An 18,751-nucleotide genomic window follows, 5' to 3' on the forward strand; every position below is an offset into this window, starting at 1 on the left:
AAACACTACCATTACACTAACTACAGGTAGCATGTCTGCCTGCCATCGTTTCCATCCCTCCTACTCATGTTCTCTCTTCTCTTTCTCCATCTCTGTTTAATGGGTCATCCTGAGCGCGGGGAGGTGGGACAGCAGAGATATATGGCTAGCAGAGTGTGGAGCTAATCATGGCCGTCTCTGGAGGTGATAAACCCAGACCGGAGAGGTTTGTGTTGGCGCAGCCTGCAACGGCTCCATAAACACAGTTACAAGCTGAGTTTCGACAGCAGTTTTTTGGCCCCTGATTAGTTTTCCATGCCCTAGAAGGCTCACCCTCACAAGTCCTGTGCTCCTTTTTTTTTACCTCAGCAGTGAACACGCACCACAAGACCCCAGGAGAATCACCGCAAGCCGACGAGCGGCGTATTGTAAAATGAAAGTGTAATGTAACGAAATGAGGTTTTCCCACAGACTCAGAAAGCCGTGCTGTATCCACAGGCTTGATGGTGCGTGTCTTTTTTTTTACAGGGCTGAGACAAGGCCCTGCTCTGAACCTCACACCACCTAACAAAGGGTAATGTCCTGTGACCTATCAAGTTTTACAACAGTTTTGTTTACAAGCTGATTCCTCAGAGTTAATTGTTAACTCTTTATTGCCGAGAGAGAGCGAGAGAGAAAGCGTATAACAGACGAGTGCACTTCCTTTGATTGAGCAATAGAAAGTAGGGAGCACTGATTGTGCTGACCTACAATGAAAGCACAGTAAATCACATGAGCGTCTTCCTGTGTGGATGAGTCAAAGAAATTTATCAGGAAGTAAATTATGCATCATAATACTGGAGCTGCGTGAAATGTATGCAGACTTTTACGACATATGACACAGTCTGGGTGACGCACAGAGATCTGTGACGCATGATGTTTGGACTTGATGCACCAGACTCCTGATGATGTGTCAGGACGCAGGCTCTAACTTGCCTTTCAAACAGAGCGCAGAGACCGTCGCGCCAGCTCCACCCATAAGATACAACGTCGATTGGCATTCAGTCTGGTTGAGTGAACATTTAACAAAACTCAAGCACCCCCATAAATTGCCAATGAAGTGGGGATTTACAATCACCTCTAGGGGGGCTACCAATCTTTTCAGCTGCAAATCAATCGCAGAATGAAAGGTGATGTGTAGTACACTGATATGTATTACACCGAGTAGAAGAGACATACCAGAGTGCCACTTCCATTTGAATTTATCGGGGAGTGATTATTGGCGTTGTCGAGCCGCGGAGCGAGGAGAAAATGGCTTGCACTACAAAGTGCTGGGCAAAGGGCCGGCAATAAATCAAAAAAGCAGGCTCAATGTAAAACAGACATTCATCAAATAAAAGCAATGCTGTGAATAACCGCACCAATCGAGTGGATGAAAGCGCTTTCTGTGAAGGAGCTTCAACTTTAGGAGCCATATTTACTGGATAAAGAAACCTTGATTTTACTTTTATACTGAGCTGAGCTTTTGTGGGGAAAACGTGTGATGTTTACTTATCCCCTTTGTTGGTGTCTGTATCTGCAATTGGACATTTTTATTACCGTAAAATCCAGAATATAAGTCGCATCGGAATATAAGACGCAGTCTGTTTTTGCCATGTATTGATAAAAACGTGTTATTTCAACACTATTTCCATTTATTTTCATTTAAAACACATTTAAAACACACAAATTACAATCTGTTTTCGCCATGTCAAGTTAGCAATCCTGCTAGCTATCTTGTAGCTGGTGGTGGCTGGCAGCCTACGGTAACGTAGATTGTTGTGAGTGTGGCAGCTGCAATGGCGATTGTGAGGTGCATGTCCGTGGCGAAGCGTTGTAGCGGCATGGACCCGGAAACAGTTTAATGCGGAGGTGTGATGTCACCACTTAACAACCGACAACTTTAGCCATCATCTGGGTCAAATATGTTATATGTTATACTGGTATATTGGCACCTGTATGCAGCCCACTTTTTAGATGAAAAAAAAAGTATTAAAAGTGCGTCTTATACACCGAATTTTACGGTAATTATAGAGTGTAATTATCATGATTGTGTGTTTTCTCTTACTGAAATATTCTTTGCTTTTTATCTGCGTTTTTCAAAAGTGTAGAAATAAAAGAATCTTTTGATTATTATTGAGGCCAACCTGAGTCCTCAAAGCTAGTGCGTAAATAAAAGCAACAGAGAGAGATTAAATAACAAAGCTTTGTATATAATTCAGGGTCTTTAAAAAATGTACGCAGCCAGCAGCCTTGCCCTAGTTCAAGGATTGAAAGAAAAAAAAAAAAGTTTTAGTGTTTATCTTGTTTACATTTCAGAGAGTTCTACAAATGAATTAGTGCGTCATTAAGAACGATTCCGTGCTATGGCCAAACATTAAATTAGCAATATAAACAAGGGAACGTTCTCGACAGCAGATGTGCACATATATCAAAAGGAAATTCACGCTGTCGAGCAGGAAAGACGAGCTAAGACGTCACCACTTGACGGTTTGCTTTTGGACAGATGGTGCCATAAAATGACTAGGCAGGCAGCACAGAAGGCACGGACTCCCCCCCCCCCCCCCCCCCACACACACACACAATCCTCCAACACCACGCAGAGGACTTCAATCCCCTAAACCCCCCCACCACCACCACCCCTTGGGCAGAAAGCCTCGTCTCCGCCAGTAAAAGACAAACAGAGTGAAGGCATGTGAGCAGAAACACTGGCAAATACAGAGCTGCATAGATCAATAGCTGGCCAAACAGAGGCAGTTGTTCCAGCTCTGCTCTATCCACCAGTATATAATGAGGCTTGCTGGATTTTTAGCAACTGGAAAATTAAACATTGTAGAACTACAGGAAAACATGGATGGATAAGGAATCCATAAGTCCAAAAGTATTCCTCAACACGGAAAGAAGCCTTCAGTTTTTTCTGCAGGTTTAAGTCTGTTTATTTCCTACAGGTGGCACTGAGGTGAGAATATCAAGCCAAACTTTGTATAACAGCATAGAAGGGGTCTTTTGAGGCCTTCATACAATTCAGCAGGTGTTCCCACTGTTCTAAATCAATTACCTCTAGTCAGTCAGTGCTTAGGGTAGGGGGGTATTGTAAATCAGCTTGGTGTCAGGCCAGATTAGTGACTGTAACGGCTGGGAGTGAAGCTCTTTCCCTTCAGAGGCCTACATGAGAACCAAGCCGAGCTCTGCGACACAGCAGCAACTCTGGCAATTGTTTGCCACAATACTTTGCGCTAAGGTCTGGCTGAACGTTACAGTGAGACTGGAAGAAAATTACCTTTTCATCCCTTTAATATCTGTACTCATAGGAGGAAACGCAAATCAATGAGCAGAACTGCTTTAAGGCGATATTGGATTTCCTGGATTCTTTCATCAGTGTGATCAAACAGCCTGATTCGCCTGGTATTTAACTCACCGGATTAGCAAAAACAGGGATTGCTGTGTAGTTATATCCATATTGCAAACCCGAACTTTCTACACACTTGTTAACAGGTCAACAATAATTAGGATTTGCCTTCTTGTACAAGTAAAACTCAAATCAGCTGTAGACGGATTAGCCAGACTAGCACCATTGGCTATTAGTCATAAACGTGCTCATTCACTCGCTCAGTGGCACTAGGTAACTGGTGCTTGTGCTTGTGCTACTGCAAGCATAAAAGCAACCCTTTATCTCATGACATCCTTTTTATGCAAATGTAATTCTAAGAACCTGCTATGTCAGCAGTAATGTTCCCTTAGAGCACATCCCTTTTAAAAACAGAGGTGAGGATGAGAAGCTGTAGCCTACACTTACTTTGCCCAAAAGTTTTCAGACCTTACTGGACGGTTACGTGCTTGTTTGTCTTCAGACAGGGCTGCGAAGCGAGTTTGAAACTGTATGTTGACACAATGGTTGGATTATTATTTCACCTGACAACAGAGCATGTAAAAGACGGAGGGAAAACAATCCGCTGTGGTCCAAGGTACAGAAGGACGAACCGAGTGTTGACACAGGGAAGGGTTACGCTAACTCTGGGAAAAGCACTTCCTATATAATCAAGCATTTGTGGAGGGAAACAGAAACATTGTACCTGCTGGTGTCTGGGGTAAAGCACAAGGGCCTATTTATAAAGGAGGACCCTTTGATGAGAAATATGTTTGGAGGAATCTACAAGGCAAACACCCATCTGCTATTCTGAGACCTAGCTTGAAAGGAAAACGTATGTGTTACACAAACAAAAGCCGAGACTCCTGCTCTACCTGAAACAGTTAAGAGCTAACAGATTAAACATGGGTTAGTTGCCATTCCAAATAGGGAAAAAGACAATCCCCCAAGTCCTTATCCAACTTCTTTCCTGCCTACTATTCCAGGCGGCCATCCTCTCAGCCCCTGTCTAACTAGTGAAAAGAGGCAGATTCTAATAAGCCGTTCTGTCAGTCTGCGTTTCTCTCCATTCCCCTGTTTCCTCCTCTCTCTCTCTCTCCCTCCCTCTCCCTCTCCCCGGCCATGTCTCCTCCTCTGTCTCTTTCTTTCTGTCTGAGCCATGAGCCAGTCTGCTGGAGCAGATGGAACCATATATCCCCATTGCTCTCCGGAGGCCTGAGGATTTAAAATGTAAAAGAGATGAGTGCGGAAAAGGCAGCCACCAGTCGATAAAGGGCAAGAGAAGCGGGGACTCTGAGCTTAAAGCATGTTCATTAAACACGTACAGTATCCCTAAAAACTATGGCTATGGAGCTATGGAGCTATAAAGTCAAATGATATAGTCGCTTAACTAACCACCAGCCTGGCATATCAGTGCTAAACAATTATCTAATCAGCAGCAGATGCGCCAAAATATTCTTTTTCTGTTTAAGGAAAATTAATGGACAACAAAGTTGATCATCGGCTAATTGTTTAAAGGCGGGGCTGGTTTGGCTCAGTGGGTACAACAGACGCCCCAAATACCCCTTTCACACCAAAATTAGCACTTTGATGCAGGTTTTTCAGACCTGGGAAGACCTGCTTATAGATTCCGATTGTCTCTTTTCCCATTGCCAGTGAAGTATACTGCTTTCAGTCTCTTTTCTGCTGCCCCACCGCCTGACGTCACAACGCGCTGTTCAGTCAAACTCAGTGCTGACAAATTTGTAGCTGAGATGACAAGGTTAGTGTCGACATGGGTTTTGTGTTCTCATCAATGCCAATCGGAGCCGATCAGATCTGAATGCCGATTGTAGCCATTCCCACTAAGCAAAAAAGGCGGGTGTTAGCGGGTGTTGTTTGACCAGTGGAAAAGCTGCCATACAGAGGCTAAATGCAGCAGCCGCAGGCTCAACTCCGACCTCGGCCCTTTGCAGCCGCTTCTGTTGATTGAAAAGAAAATGCAATTTTAAGGCAACCCCTCGTCTCTGGGATTTCCCGATTCATTAATAATTAACATGAAAAACTAGTTACCAAGTCAAGTTTGCAATTTAAGAAACCAACTGAATGCTTGGAGTTACCAACCACAGGCCCAAATAAACAGGAATTAATTAGGCTTTTCCTCCTGGGGCTCTCTCTTTATGTTATCTTATCCAGAAATGTGGAGTCAGACCTTCCTTCCTCACACACCTCACCTCAGGCCACCTTTCAGGTAATGAGAGAGTATCCGAACACTGTATCTGTCGTCTGGGAGAAGATTCTGCTTCGTCCTCCATCTCTGCGTGGCAGCTTGACAGACAGGAAGAGTGAAGAACAACAGGCATACGAGGTCGTGAGCGGTACAATCGATTGCCAGCTGACTAGCGAGGTCCATTATACTGACAGGCCGGAGCCACAACACGACGACCTGCACTCCACCAACATCCTCATTACTACCTATGAATCTCTCACTGGGACCAATCTCTCCGGCGCTCGACCTCCTCTTGCTCTCTCTTGCTCTCTCTCTACAGTGCGTCTCCCTGGGCAGAGCATAGAACTGAATTTCGCTCTGTCAATCTGATGGATGCGTTTTCAAAGAGGCAGAAGCCACACCTAAGCCTCCGCACTAAGCTATATGCACTCTGCAGGCACTGGATACAAAACAAAGACAACAAGGGGGAAACACTGTGTTTTTTGGGAGCAATGTTTATGATAAAAATGCAGCCAAAATGTACATTTAAGCCCAGGCAGTATTGGATATATTTCTGCTGTGTGCGAGGGAGAACTTTGCCTGTATTAAACATTTCTCACACAATCGCCCTGTCTTCCAGCTACGCTATCTGCTCCCCTCGTCCATTCCCCCAACACCACCTCTCTAGTTATTCTGAAATCCTTACTCCTTGGAAGACTTATTTATACCCTCCCCCCCAACCCCTCCCCTCTCCCTCCTAGTACAGCAGCAGATAGGATTTACCTGCAGCTGAGACAGCCTCCAGACTATCAATTACCACCAGAGGAGAGTCACTGTTCTGCAGCTTGGCTAACAAGACATACACAGAGAGATCTCTTGGACACATCCAGTTAGAGAAATTCTGAGTTGAATACGTGTCAAAGGATTTCTACTCACTAATCAAATATCTCGGTGAAAATCCGCCTCATAAAAAATCTAGACAAAGAGCGGATACAGCCAATCAAGCAAACAGTTTTTTGGATCAAAGTGTGCAATGAAAGAAGAGCAGGAATTATAATTGAAAACGCAAGAGATAGCACTAGAAAATAAGCTATTACAATCGTGTGTTGGAAAAGGAATACTAAATGAAAGCAGGGCAAACTGTGCTCCGACTTTGGACTCACGAATGTGCCTACATGTTGTGGAAAGATGTGTGGGTAAAAAGTGTCGTGCTTGCATTTGGAGACGATTGCAAAGTCAAAAAAGAAAAAAAAGCACAAACACGCAAAACCTGAAGCCTTCACTGCACTCCTTTTTTATAGCTGTGACTGGTCTGCAACGTGCTGAAATCAGAGATCTCACCAAATTCTTCCTGACATGTCATCTCTCTCTGTGACAACGATTAGACTGAACACCAGGCCATTACACATACAGAAAGACACGCAGGGACAGGACCTGTCACTCACCCCACCAGATCCACCCTGACGCCTAAAGTGCCTCTGTCAGGTCAACAAATGAAAAGCCATCACAGCCAATGCTGCAGTCATCCTGTTGAAGTCATCCCAGAGACTTGCTTAAATGCTTTCTTGCCAGATCCTGTTCGACTTGGTTGAGCATATTTGGGCTCAAGGCGTCAGCTTTGATTCAGAGCTTTAGTGTTTTGTTGATGTACCATCAGCGAACAAACAACAAGGGAGCTGAAATCATGCAGGGGGCATAGGCTAACGCTCCCTAATGTGACTCTTAGGAGGACTGCAGCCTGCGATCTTCTAACGCCCGGTCACATAGTCGGTCCAGCTAGTGTAAGCTTGTGAAGAAGATCTAAGGAAGTGAATTCCTTTCAAGTGAACCGTCGTGTCTTGCCGTGGCAGGAGCGCGGCGATCATTAGGATAACATATTCGGGTCAAAAAGCTAATGAATGTGCATTAACAATGGACTGTATGGAAACTCTGTTTAAAGCTTAACTCTTTGAGACAACCCCAGCGCACCATCAAACCCAAAGCCACAAGAGATACGGAGCAAGGGGGAAGTTTGTCATGCATTGACCAGCATGGGCAGAAATGTACTATATTGCATTATTAAGGCGCCTTCGTACATTAAATTAGCCTTACCAGCAAACTCATAGTCTAATTGGTCGCCATACATTGAGCGGCTCTCTTATGAACTGTAAAGAACAGGCTATCCCTCTGCCTCCCCTTCCCTCAACCAGGCGTCTTGTCTGACTGTCAGCCCAGGCAGCCCAAGTCTCCCATGTTTACTAATGTAGAAGCAACCCCTTTATCAGGGAAGAGATTTGTAGGGAAGAGGCAGGGGATTAGCCATCAAATTACCAGGCAGACAGCATCCGTGCTCCAGGGTTGTGAAGAGGTAATCTCTGAGGCTGAAGGGGGAGATCCAGATAAAGGTTTGGGATTGGTGCTGTGGAAGTACAAACTCCAAACTGAATATAAGTTAAATATGAAAGTGTACTTCAAGAGAGACATTTTTTCTGAAAGTTCCACCTTGCCTTTTTTGTTGTTGTTGTTGTGGTAACTACTTTTATATGACCAATATAGCTCCTCCTATGCGGTTGGGCGATGTGGTATTATTACATAGCCTTACACCCACACAGAGCAAGAGTTTTGATAGGTGAAATCCCTCAAACAGGAGCGCTGTAGCCAGGCAGGGCAAGTGGAATTAGATTTCAGTGGCCTTGCTCGCGGTTCTTGCATTGTCACCCCGCTGCCCTCCCTTAAACAAGCAGTGTTCTCCTCAGAGAGTACCCCCCGGACACAGGAATGTTTCATCAACGCCTCAGCCCCCAGCATCCTTACAGGGCCGCAGTGGGCCAACAGGCGCTGCACGGGAAGGCTATAAATAAGTCAGACATTATAATGAAACCAAATGAATCTCCATCCATCTTCCCAAAACAAGCCGGGGACCTCAGAGTTCTGCAGGAGGAAGAGTTATTGTCTGCGTTTGAGGACGACCTATAGGATGAACAAAAGCCAAACGTTATACTGATGCTGAGCACGTCCCGGAGGAGACAGGCAACACACGTGCCACGCTCAAAGATACTAGTGTCTGTATGGGTGTCAAATGTTTTCAATGATTTGTACTCCATAGTATGAAATCTAATTAATAGCGAGGGGCTGCTCCGACTTTCTGCAATTTGAGATCAGCAGTAGCGGCTGTTAAAAAGGAGTCATAAGTTTGCAGGAAGTGACAGGAGGGCTGATAAAGTAATCAAGCAGAATGTCGAGTCTCAGCCCGGCATTTGGAGAAATTGGGATGCTGAACAAACAACGGGGACGGTGGAGGCAGAGGGATAAATCAGCCACACGACTGTACTCCCAGAACCCAGCACCAAATAAATCAAGCCTGCATTCAATTTTATTTGCTTTACTGTAGTCGAGCATCGCAGTTATCCCCTAATACTCCAGAGCAAGGTAAAGCTCTGACCTTTAATTCCCTTTAATGGCTGTCCACACGCAACCAATCTGACCTTGCCTCTGTGCAGAAGAAACAACATTAGATAGAAGATATTAGCAGTGTATCGAGGAGTAATTCAGGGGTGTAACATCAAGTAAATGAAGAGTATCATGCAGCAACAGAGCACTTTTTCTGAAAATAGTTTAATGCATGGAATAATTTGGATTTGCCATGGCTGCTGTATGTCTCCTACCTGCACTGCTGCACATACACAAGCACAAGCTCGGGCCTTGTCATACATACAGAGCACAAAAAAAATGCAGCCGCCCCTGAAAATGTAGGCTGTTTCAATCAATGTGGAGGCGTAATGGGATGATGTGGAATTGAAATGAGTTTTGTGCACGGAGGGAAATGTCCTCTGTGACAAAGCAGATTTGTGTTCCCATAGAGAAACCCAGCGCTGCAATGCATAAAGTTAAGGTTTAAATGAAAGGTGCAAGGCTATGAGCACAAAACAGACTTCTGATGGCTGGCTATAACAGGCCATAAAAAGGGAGATGGATACATTTCAATTGCAGAGTAGAAGAGACAATGTAAGAAGAGAGCAGAAATGGACTGAGGGTTAGAAAAGAGCTGAATAAGGTCTACGCCTGAGCACCGTGTTCCACTTCAGGGCTGCAAATAAGTATTATTTTCATTGTGGAAAAATGTACCAATTATTTTCATGATTAAGTTATAAATCTTTTAGTTTATAAAATACCAAAAATGTGAAAATCCTCACAATAACAATGTCCCTGAGCCCAGAGCTACTTCTTCAAAGAGCGTCCTTTGTCCGACCAGCAGTTCAAAGGCGTTTCAGTTTTCACAATGCATGACAAGAAATGGAGCAAATCCTTAAGCTTCGTAACGTTTTCGCTCAAAAATATCAAAATAGTTAGAAACTTTTCAATCAGCTAATCGACTTATTGTAGCTGCTCTAATCTGCTTGTGTTCAATCCACTGTAAAGAGACCAGGGGCTGAAGCCTCGCTGCCATGGATGCAGGTGGCTTCCACAGTTCCATCCATCACTAATTGACCAAAAATAACACCACCTCCTCCGAAATAGACCTGGATTCTTCAGCCGAAACTTCAACGTGTGCTGAACGAGCGTGTGTAGATGTCAGAGCAGAGACTAAGACACACTTCAATCAAATGAGCTGTGTGCCTGGAGTAGCTGAGGAAAAGCGCTCTTGTCAAAACACTGGTGGTTTTAGTGATGAAGAAGTCCTTTTTTTTTTTTCGAAACCTTTCCTATCAGCACCTGTCACAGTGAATGAGGGGACGTCTGCAAGAAAAGAAGTGTCACAACCAAGACCGAAAAGTGACTATCAGCGCGGCTAACACATCACACAGGCGCTGGCCGCTGATTGACATCGCACATTAGGCAGGACATGTCTGGCACACTCACCCCCAGCTGCATAAACATCTTGTGCAGCACACAACGGAGGATTGACAATTAGGCCCTGTCATCATAAAACAGCCACTCATGACCTTGTCATCATCAGGCAACACTTTCATACAAACACAAATGAGAAACTTCCCTCTGCTGCTATTTTTAAGTCTGGGACCTTATCGTTAATAAGTCTACACTTCAGCAGCAGCGTCAAAGCTTGAACTTTAATAAGCCAACAAAAGGCCCCAACAGGCTTTCTGTCTGCTTACAGAGCACGTCATCGACAAATATCTGGCTCCTCTGACACAATGGCCTTCTCAGACATTGATCTGTGATTGTAAGAAACCTCCTTCATGTCCCAACTGGGACTCGAGTGACTAAGCAGATCCATCATGCATTAACAGGCCATTACACATTGCCCGATTCACAGATGATGAGAAATCAAGTTTTATGGAAAAATCCATATGCTCAGCCCATAATTACTTGTGAGGGAATCCGATGGGGAGAGAGATTGAGTGATTGACCGTTCCTCACGGAGTAATCTATTCAGAAGGAAAGACTTCAGCCATGGCAGTCGTTTAAGCGAGGGATGCTTCATATGTTTGGTCAGGGAATCTAATAAGGAGCGGTGGTACACAAATGGCCGTCCTCAGGTCACTTCCTGGACTCTTAATGTTTCTGTGGAACATTACTGGTGACAAAGTGACTCGAGCTTGGTCGTAAAAGTGGAATGAGGGGTCAGTGGCCTGCATGGCGGAGGTGAAGGAGGGCGACCTGCAGGTCATCACGTGTGGAGCAGAGTGGTTCTCTTTGAACAAACAGACACAGCTAACACTGTTTTGTCTTGTTTGTTTATCCTGCTGAGCCCTTCTTGGGATTCAACTCAAGGTCATTTATTAATTAAGATACCTCAAGTCGAGACTAACTGCTAAGCTGTACAGTGAGGGTTGTACTGCTGAATCATTAACTAAAAAGGGGAGAAGAATAAGAACGCTAAATAAATAAAGCTAAGCTTTAGTACGACTAAAAAAGAAACACACAAGTTTCCATTGCAGTGAGACAGGCCCGTGGGGAAGGCTCGTCGTTTCAAAGGCCAAACAAAACGAGACAGACATGTTGTCTACACTGTGTTCTTTGAAAGGTTAAGACAGCTCTGATGGAAAAGAGCAAGTTGCAAAAGGGATATTTTATTCCCACTGACAGCTCCTTGTATTGAGCAACAAACTTATTGTGCAACAACTGCCACATTTATTGTGACCGAGAACAAGATGAACTCAGTCCAAACGTTCCTCATACAAGCGCATAAAAGTTTTATGCCGTAATAAAGAAGAAACAAAAGATTTAAGACGTAATTACAGCTGAGGGAGACATTTAGAGCGGGTTATTCTTTGTTGAAATGATGCCAGAAAGCTACAAAAAGTTTTCCACTTTCCAGTCTTTCCCAAAACTTTCAACTAAAGATGTAGCTGATTATCACTGTTAGTGAAAAACAAACTCTGTATCCGACTTTTCTGAACATGTATGACAGGTTTCACTTTGTTGAAAGCCAGGCCCAATCATCTTCCACAACCATAATTCGTGACTTCCAACAGCTCTCCTCTGAAATTATCTGGGAGTTCAAAGCTTTGCAGTGTCTCCTCGAACAGGAATTCTTGTCGTTGAAACGTAACCCTCCAGATTGCCCAGGGAGATAAAGACAACTGGAAAAACAGGTTGTTTGGCCTCGGCGCAGGCCTAATGCAGTAGAACGGCAGGGCGCCTCACCTTAGCAGCGGTAGCTAGGGGACATTCTATGGCCCTTCTATTCAAAGTCCTCTGAATACGTAGGGGAGGGCTTGCACCAGACAGGGCAATTTGCCAGAGAGCCAGCCAATAGAGCTAAGCCAAGACGAGGTTAAACTATTGTTTTGGCTTAACAAGCCAGAGTGAGCAAGGACAAAAGGAGCGGGGACAAAAGAATAGTAAGAAAATACCTGACCATTGAAGTGTAACACATCAACTTATTTTGTTACTTTTATCATGAAGAGGAAGTAGATTTCAAGATAAAAAAAACACACAGAGAAATTAAGATCAGTTTAGAAGCAAAAAAAGTGTTTTTGTTGTTGACAATGATGTGCTGCTAAATTAGCACTTACCCATACATGTCAAGAAGGTCCAATAATAAACTTGAAATATATCGTTGTATTCCTTATTCCTGAGAGAGAGAGAGTATCCAAATCCTAGAGAGGAAAATCCAGCAGTATCCACCAAAGATTATCCCTGAACGATGTCTTATGAAAAGGTGTGAGAGAGAGAAAGTAGTCTCCGGCTCCTGCTAAGTTATTCCATTCACAGCGTTTCATTAAAACCAGAGGAACGTCTCTCCGCTCTCTCCGGCAGTACGTCTCCAGCTGTGGCTATAGAGCAATGTGGCTCAGGGAGAGATCCTTCAGAGGCAACGCTTGTTCACACACTGAGCGGGTGTTCAGGGACTGCCTGGGAGAGGCCAAACCCACTGTGTGATGTCACCGGTGTCAAATTTCAGGGAGGAGAGGGAGGAGGCTGCAGGGCCTTACCTTTTGAAACCTTGACCAATAAGAGAGAGTGTTTTTTTAGTGCACCTGCGTGGAGAAAAAAAGGTAGCAGTACACGTGATGTTATGTATTCCAGCAGCTTAGAGACTCCATTATGTCTTATCGTTTGACCACCTTCCAGGGAGATATTGTGACCTAATGTAAGCTCATATGCAGGCTTATCCTACAGCAGACAAAAAGGCAGGCTATCTGGCACCTCAACGTCCTCACTTCTGCTTTTAAATGGAATTCATTTCTGTATTTGAAAATCAATTTCCCATGTCATTATCACTGAAGCTAAGGGGGTTAACAAAGTGTGACCTTGAAACACACATGCATTCCCAAAGGACGGCGCCAATATAAAACATACAGTAACATTGTGGTTAAAATGGGTTTGAAAAACAACTTATCTCGCTATTTTATTTAAAAAGGAAGAAAAATAAATATGCAAAATCCCCATTCTTAAATCAGCAATGCACACACACACACACACACACACACACACAGAGAGAGCTCCCAAACACACTGGTTCTCACTCCCTGCGGTCAAAGTCTTCTAGCCATGGAGCTAATCATCCACAACAGATGTTCAGAAATGTTCAGTTGGATTTATGACAGAGCTCAGAGGAACAGCCAAGTCAGCCTCTGGTGCTGGGTTTTTTTTTCCCTCTTCCGTCCTACAAGGACAAGGGATTGAAGCGCGAGAGGATGTCAGCACAACCATTCTCTTCCCCTAAAAATTCCCTGGCTCTCTGAGATTCACCATCCGAGACGACAGCGCCTTAATAGATCACAGAGCCTCGGGACCTTGGGGAGAGGTTTGCCCATTTATCCCAATAATACTGTGTGGACTGTAACTTGACTCATGCAGCAATGCTTCAACAATGTTTCGCCCTCCACATAATGATGTTTTGTTTTAATACATCAGTGCCATTGCTGACGCTGCAAGCCATGGCAGGGTCCGGTGACGAATGGTTGTAGATGGAGCCATACATAATGCCGAGCTGCATTAATAATTTAATTATACTTTCAAACTATATGTTTCAAAAGGGGAAAGAAAAAGTCATCATGCTAATTTCTTTTGTAATTACTGTTACAGTAGCGTCCTAACATAAACTAATAACAAAAGTCATCTGAGGTTCCTCAAAGGACTTTCAAAGGACAAAGGACTTATAAGGATTTCCACTAAGAGCTGCAATGTCTTCGAGGCGTAAACTCAGCTGAAGGAAATGGCGAGCAGCAATGTGTTCTACATTTCTTTTTGTTGTTAACAATGGGAGACAGTCTGCTTTTACTGGAGGCTGCAGATCTGTGCACACAACACTCACTTCAGCGAGAGGAAGAATTGTTTCATCACAACTTTCTTCTGACTTAAAAACAAATGTAGGATGTGGGTCATCTGATTAAAAAATAATCCAATTTACACAGCCTCACACATAAATATATTCTAGGTGTTTGAGCTGCGATATTCTTACTAATAACGTTACGAGCATGCACGGAGAACAAAAACACTCAAATTTACATAACAACTATCTGCAGAGAGAACGGCCAATCTGGACATTCTGGAAACCTCGCTTTTATTACAAGCTCAAGAGAGTTTGAGGGAACCTTCTGGAGAATAATTATGACACCCACACACCCCAGAGGAGAGGAGAAAAAGTATTTTCTTTTTGTGGGTGTAAAGAGTCTGTGCAAACTCAAATGTCAAATTCATCTGGGATCAAATTGCTGAACAAATCACACACTGGTAAAAGGTTGAAGTAAAGATTATCGGCTGGTGGCTCTAACAGCAGAGAGGGAGGGGAAATTAATTGTATGCTACGGTAATGTAGTGTAGTGTGTCAGGAGCACAACACGAGACGTTTTATCTCTGGTGTAATCTCGTTTTAGTGCAAAGTAAAACTCAAAACACAGATGGAGTCCGGCAGTAACCCCCAGAGCAAGATTAAAACTGCTGCCTCGAGTGAGTTCTTGTAGCTCAGGCAGTTTTAGGACTTATCTTTTGCCCCACCCCCCAAAGGGCCTGAATAGAGTTGGCAACACCCCCTACCAAGTCTGAGAATTTATAACATTGTGACAAGCACCCATCCCCCGCTCGTTTCATTAGACTGAAAAAAAAGGGGGTTTATAACCTCTTCAATCTGAAGGAGCCGCCTCTCCCTGACTTGAGCCGGTCTGCCAACGCTGCCCGGCTCATACATTATTGTGAGAGCGTGATTTTGGGAGATCAATGTTTTTCTTCAGACTTCTCAGCTTGTTATTTTGTGAGTTTTTACATGTACAGAAGTTGTGCAGCTGCAGGGTTATCTGCAGGTGAAGAACACCTGGATCAAGCCAGACACCTCAGCTCCTCCGTGGAAGCTATAGTCATCATCTGATGGGAAAGCGCGCTGACTGCTGTAGGAAGGGATGAATCACATTGGCCCTGGGCTTTATCAATATAACTGTCTGCCCCATCTAACAAGTCTGCCAAAACACTTTAACAAGGTTCAGCTTCGAGGGAAGAAGAGAAACTTCTTGGTCTGGGGTCAGAAGGGCGTAAATTGACTGAATAACTGATACGTTTCTTTGCAAGAATATACTGTATTTACTGCATCTGAAACACTGCGGCCCGCAGTCGTCTAGAACTACATCTGAGCAATATTACAAAGTCTTAGCCATCTAAATAATGTGCTTTATCTCCACATTCACAGGGTCACTGATAAACACAATCCTGGCGGCGTGCCAGTGAAAATATGCTGACCTGCGTCGTAAACACTGGGCTGTGAAAGTCAGTGTGCTGCTGCTGATGGGCTCTTAAGACTAGCACTATGTCATCACGTCCAAGAGCACAGCTGGGCAACACCTGTTAGCTTAGAATTCCCAGCCCAATTCACAACTTAGTGAGGCCTGGCTACTGCTGTTGTCTGTTTGTTTGCTAATTTAGCTCCAGATTGCAACCCTGGTGGTATCCGTAACACACGCATGGATCATATTATAACTAACAAAGCGGGGTTAAGGAGACTTGGAAATGTGTGAAAGCTAAATATGTAATTTCATGTAGCTATAAAACAACATATTATGCTCATCATTCAACATTTAAGAGCAGCTTTGCAAGGTGTAGATAGTAAGGCGCTAAATGTGTATCTTTAAAATGAATGATCTTTGTGCCAGCACCACACTCCTGCCAAGTCCAACAGTCCAAACACCAAGGGCAGACTCCTGGCCCTGAGTTTTTCTCAGCACTGTCTGCAGATAACACTGGCTCCAGCGCTGAGAGGGAAGGTGATGGCACACGTTGACAGGAGGTGTGAAAAAGACAAGGACAGTGGGAAACAGAGCACATAAAAACACAGATAAGATTGGCTTCGCGGTGCTGACCTTCAGTGAGTGTTTGGGTGTGTGTACGTGCCCGTGCAGACGCGTCTACGTGTGAGGAGCATGTGAATTTGTGCATGTGGCCCTGTGCCTATGTGTCCACAGAGATGGTGTCCCTGCTTGCCTGTATTGACTTGTTTCTTACAGACGGAGCGAGGGTGCGGAAAAAAAGAAATAAGACTAACACAAGAGGGGTGGGGAACTGATAGAGGCATGCACCTATTTTCCTGCTACTCGTTGGAAATCAAAAACAACGAGCGCTCTCCATTACACTCTGCTGCTGACAACTGGTGGGGCACGCTCTCTGAGGGGAACCGCAGAGCGTGCTGGCGAATGCATGAGACAAATCATTTTTATCTGGGACCCTAGCGGGTATTGACAAACCGGGGGTGCATTTAGATAGCCCAATTAAAACGGGGAAATGAAGCGACATTGAGGCACTTTACAGCGCTGTGCCCCCTCTCCACCCTCTGGCCCCCAGCGCTCCCTGAAATCTCTCCAGAGACTGACTTCCTTGCATGCTGCACTCTGTGAGGTGTGCGGGGGTGGCAATGAAAGCAAAGAAGCGGGTGGCTCAGAAAAGTCGCTTTGAGGTGAAATGTGCAAAAACGGGAGGCGGCGATGTTTTTGTGAGAGGCGAGAGAGACCAAATGATGTGGCATCATTTTTATTGTTTCATCTTGCATGCCTAATTTTCACAGTGCTCTCAGGGAGTAGAAGCCGCTGCTCCAGCACTAAGGAGATCCCAAAACGGGCGGCATGGCATACAGCAGGGTCAAGAGCAGCGGGCAAGACAAGGGACTCAATGCAACTCTGTGCAACTTGAAAGGGTAAGTTAGCAATCAATGATATGGATGTTGGCTCCATTTATCCAAACGTGTCTTAGCGGGTGACCTTCAGTGTCACCCACTCCCTGCTCCAAAGCCTGCATGGTTCAATTCACTTCTTTTCTCACCTGAATATGTCTCCCCCCGGTCTAATTTTCAGACCTCTGTTTGTCTTTTTTGATCAATGATCATTCCACTGAGATTACTGTCAGGTGCACTTTTGGAACAGATAGCCACCTCAGCGCTGACACACAACAAAACTCTCATTCATCAGCTTCCTTCGAGTATACTAAAAGGTTAGAAGAGCAGGATATCCAAAGATGTTTCACCTTTCGTGTAGGAGGAGAGAGCGATGGCAAAAGCAGCCTAGTTCTTTCTCCAACAAAGGAAAAGTCAGCGTGGAGAAAGAGCTATGCTGTGCTGTGCTGCGACCAGCTGTTGAGCCGTGTTACATTTCACAAGCTACCGTCAACAGATCTGCAAAGATGCAAGCTGTTTCTACAATGCATCATGTTTTCTGATGTTACTGTCAGCGGGGAAACTGATACCTCTGCGTCTTTCATGGAAAAAAAATGTCAAACCTGGTCTTTATCTCTCGTCTGCTACGAGCTACTGTCATTTTTTTATTTTACAGCATCTTGTAAAATGCAAAAAAAAAGATTCACTTTGTGTCGTTTTAACGCAATAATGACACCACCACCAAACAGCTAAATGTGTGCAGAGATTAACCGCAAATGTCTGTCTTTAATGTGTCTTAGAGAGCATTTTCCTCTCAAGCAGACATTCCCATTGAAAAGGAAAATCAAGGGAGACGTGGATTAGAAACCAACATCAGAACGTGCACAAAAACATCAAATGCACAAAAGAAAAGGGCAAGGATACAATCCGAACGGGCTGCTCCTTCCTGCAGTTCGTCGGATGGAGTAAGCGTGCTGTGTTCTGAGCAGACTTTGATAAATCTGAAAAACTTTCAGTGAGAGGTTCCTAATAAAAGCCCCACTGAGCAGTCTCTCCCAACCTGAGGAGGCTACACTTTGTCTCTGACAAGACAGCCTTCCAGATGCTTTCCCTCGATAAATTTCTGCCTCACACAGAGGATAAGGTGCTGGCACTGAAGAAGATAAGTAGCCTGCCTGGATACAGTGAAAAGTGTCAACAGCTTTTCAGTTTCACTCTTTGCTTTGTGGATGTCAACCGCACAAAAACAACCACATATGACTGTGTGTGGTGCTTCTCATGTGTCTCTGGTGTCGTTTCCCACAGACCGGTGTCCTCATAAAGCATTTTATTATTCTAATAATTTCCCATTGGCATGCAGGGGGAAAAACAACTCAAACACAGAGGGATGCATTCAAAAGCACAAATCAACTTCAGCATTGCTAATAGCTCTCATTAGGAACTCTCCCCGAGCTTTGCAGCAGAGCAGAGTGCACCACTTTGTGGGAATCAAAAGGAGAGGGACATGAAATGATTCCCTCTGTTGGAAAGGACCGCGCTTCCACTGCTAAAAGGAAATAAACCACAAATTAGGAGCTGGCGTCGAGCATGAATAACTGATAATGGACTGAGTACTTATAGCTTAGGAAATGTAAAAAAAAAATGTATAGTTTTATAGCTTGAAAGTAGATCTAAAGAGCATG

The 18,751-nt window shown here is 44.3% G+C and overlaps 1 protein-coding gene across 11 annotated transcripts in view; it reads right to left on the reverse strand.

Annotated features, from left to right (window-relative positions):
* The window catches only part of LOC138611277 (receptor-type tyrosine-protein phosphatase F), a 170,603-nt gene that overhangs the window by 116,873 nt on the left and 34,979 nt on the right, over window positions 1-18,751 (reverse strand). For 5 of the 11 annotated variants that reach the window (XM_069684274.1, XM_069684273.1, XM_069684272.1 and 2 more), the window contains exon 1: window positions 12,512-12,797. The exons of the other annotated variants lie outside the window; for them this stretch is intronic. The gene's annotated coding sequence lies outside the window, so the exon portion shown is untranslated. Of the gene's footprint in view, window positions 1-12,511; window positions 12,798-18,751 lie in introns of those variants that run through there. 11 annotated transcript variants of the gene reach the window in all.

The sequence above is a fragment of the Semicossyphus pulcher genome, unplaced genomic scaffold (genome assembly GCF_022749685.1).
Source record: "Semicossyphus pulcher isolate SPU_LCO1_2020_fin unplaced genomic scaffold, fSemPul1.0.p SCAF_7, whole genome shotgun sequence".
Classification (NCBI taxonomy): Eukaryota; Metazoa; Chordata; class Actinopteri; order Labriformes; family Labridae; genus Semicossyphus; species Semicossyphus pulcher.